Source organism: Schistocerca gregaria, unplaced genomic scaffold (assembly GCF_023897955.1).
Source record: "Schistocerca gregaria isolate iqSchGreg1 unplaced genomic scaffold, iqSchGreg1.2 ptg000526l, whole genome shotgun sequence".
Taxonomy (NCBI): Eukaryota; Metazoa; Arthropoda; class Insecta; order Orthoptera; family Acrididae; genus Schistocerca; species Schistocerca gregaria.
The window spans coordinates 7780777-7783932 of NW_026061925.1; positions in this window are offsets into that span (position 1 = coordinate 7780777).

The following is a 3156-nucleotide window of genomic DNA, read 5'->3' on the forward strand; positions in this document are numbered from 1 at the left end:
TCAAATTAGCCGCTCTTCTCTCTGAAACGGTTGTACTTATCGATTGCAAAGCTATGTCGCGTGCTGCGGTATGCGGAGACACAAAAAGCACCATAGTAGAACACAGATGAAGCTTCTAAGTTGATGTAATAGCCAGTAAGAAGTAGTACAATTCAAGTTTTAGGTATCGATTATTGACTTTTTAGCTAGCTTTGGTGCCTTGGACATGAGCTAGGACCTTATGATTCTGCATGAAAGGAGGACTAGCAGCCGTGTTGCACGGGAGAATGTGAAAAGTGTTCATATGTAGTAAAAACCTGAGAAATCCGTCCGTTTTCGTGATTTGTTATCGAATCGGCTTAAAGCCAGATCGTCACATTGGCCGCTCTTCTCTCTGAAACGGTTGTACTTATCGTCTGCAAAGCTATGACGCGTGTGCGGTATGCTGAGACACTAAAACACCATAGTAGAACACAGATCAAGCTTCTAAGTTGATGTAATAGCCAGTAAGAAGTAGTACAATTCAAGTTTTAGGTATTGAATATTGAATTTTTAGCTGGCTTTGGTGCCTTGGACATGAGCTAGGACCTTAATATTCTGCATGAAAGGAGGGCTAGCAGCCGAGTTGCACGGGAGAATGTGAAAAGTGTTCATATGTAGTAAAAACCTGAGATATCCGTCCATTTTCGTTATTTGTTATCGAATCGACTTAAAGCCAGATCGTTGCATTGGCCGCTCTTCTCTCTGAAAAAGTTGTACTTATCGTCTGCAAAGCTATGTCGCGTGCTGCGGTATGCGGACACACAAAAAGCACCATAATAGAACCCAGATGAAGCTTCTAAGTTGATGCAATAGCCAGTAAGAAGTAGTCCAATTAAAGCTTTAGGTATCAGTTAATGACTTTTTACCCTTCTTTGGTGCCTTGGACACGTTCTAGGAAATTAAGATTTTGCATGAAGGAGGACTAGCAGCCGAGTTGCACTTGAGAATGTGAAAAGTGTTCATATGTAGATAAAACCTGAGAAATCCGTCCGTTTTCGTCTTTTGTTATCGAATCTACTTAAAGCAAGATCGTCACATAGGCCGCTCTTCTCTCTGAAACGGTTGTACTTATCCTCTACAAAGCTATGTCGCGAGCTGCGATATGCGGAGACACTAAAAGCACCATAGTAGAACACAGATGAAGCTTCTAAGTTGATGTAATAGCCAGTAAGAAGTAGTACAATTAAAGTTTTAGGTATCGGTTATTGACTTTTTACCCTTCTTTGGTGCCGTGGACACGAGCTAGGAACTTAAGATTTTGCATGAGGGAGGACTAGCAGCCGAGTTGCACGGGAGAATGTGAAAAGTGTTCATATGTAGTAAAAACCTGAGAAATCCGTCCGTTTTCGTCATTTGTTATCGAATCGACTTAAAGCCAGATCGTCACAATGGCCGCTCTTCTCTCTGAAACGGTTGTACTTATCGTCTGCAAAACTATGTCGCGTGCTGCGGTATGCGGAGAAACTAAAAGCACCGTAGTAGAACACAGATGTAGGTTCTACGTTGACGTAATAGCCAGGAAGAAGTAGTACAATTCAAGTTTTAGGTATTGATTATTGACTTTTTAGCTGGCTTTGGTGCCTTGGACATGAGCTAGGACCTTAAGATTCTGCATGATAGGAGGACTAGCAGCCAAGTTGCAAGGGAGAATGTGAAAAGTGTTCATATGTAGTAAAAACCTTAGAAATCCGTCCGTTTTCGTCATTTGTTATCGAATCGACTTAAAGCCAGATCGTCACATTGGATGCTCTTCTCTCTGAAACGGTTGTACTTATCGTCTGCAAAGCTATGTCGCGTGCTGCGGTATGTGGAGACACTAAAAGCACCATAGTAGAACACAGATGAAGCTTCTAAGTTGATGTAATAGCCAGTAAGAAGTAGTAGAATTCAAGTTTTAGGTATCGATTATTGACTTTTTAGCTGGCTTTGGTGCCTTGGACATGAGCTAGGACTTTAAGATTCTGCATAAAAGGAGGACTAGCAGCCCAGTTGCACGGGAGAATGTGAAAAGTGATCATATGTATTAAAAACCTGAGACATCCGTCCGTTTTCGTCATTTGTTATCGAATCGACTTAAAGCCAGATCGTCACATTGGCCGCTCTTCTCTCTGAAACGGTTGTACTTATCGTCTGCAAAGCTATGTCGCGTGCTGCGGTATGCGGAGACACTAAAAGCACCATAGTAGAACACAGATGAAGCTTCTAAGTTGATGTCATAGCCAGTAAGAAGTAGTAGAATTCAAGTTTTAGGTATCGATTATTGACTTTTTAGCTGGCTCTGGTGCCTTGGACATGAGCTAGGACCTTAAGATTCTGCATTAAAGGAGGACTAGCAGCCGAGTTGCATGGGAGAATGTAAAAAGTGTTCATATGTAGTAAAAAACCTCAGAACTCCGTCCGTTTACGTCATGTGTTATCGAATCGACTTAAAGCCAGATCGTCACAATGGCCGGTCTTCTCTCTGAAACGGTTGTACTTATCGTCTGCAAAACTATGTCGCGTGCTGCGGTATGCGGAGAAACTAAAAGCACCGTAGTAGAACACAGATGTAGCTTCTACGTTGACGTAATAGCCAGGAAGAAGTAGTACAATTCAAGTTTTAGGTATTGATTATTGAGTTTTTAGCTGGCTTTGGTGCCTGCAAAGCTATGTCGCGTGCTGCGGTATGTGGAGACACTAAAAGCACCATAGTAGAACACAGATGAACCTTCTAAGTTGATGTAATAGCCAGTAAGAAGTAGTAGAATTCAAGTTTTAGGTATCGATTATTGACTTTTTAGCTGGCTTTGGTGCCTTGGACATGAGCTAGGACTTTAAGATTCTGCATAAAAGGAGGACTAGCAGCCCAGTTGCACGGGAGAATGTGAAAAGTGTTCATATGTATTAAAAACCTGAGACATCCGTCCGTTTTCGTCATTTGTTATCGAATCGACTTAAAGCCAGATCGTCATATTGGCCGCTCTTCTCTCTGAAACGGTTGTACTTATCGTCTGCAAAGCTATGTCGCGTGCTGCGGTATGCGGAGACACTAAAAGCACCATAGTAGAACACAGATGAAGCTTCTAAGTTGATGTCATAGCCAGTAAGAAGTAGTAGAATTCAAGTTTTAGGTATCGATTATTGACTTTTTAGCTG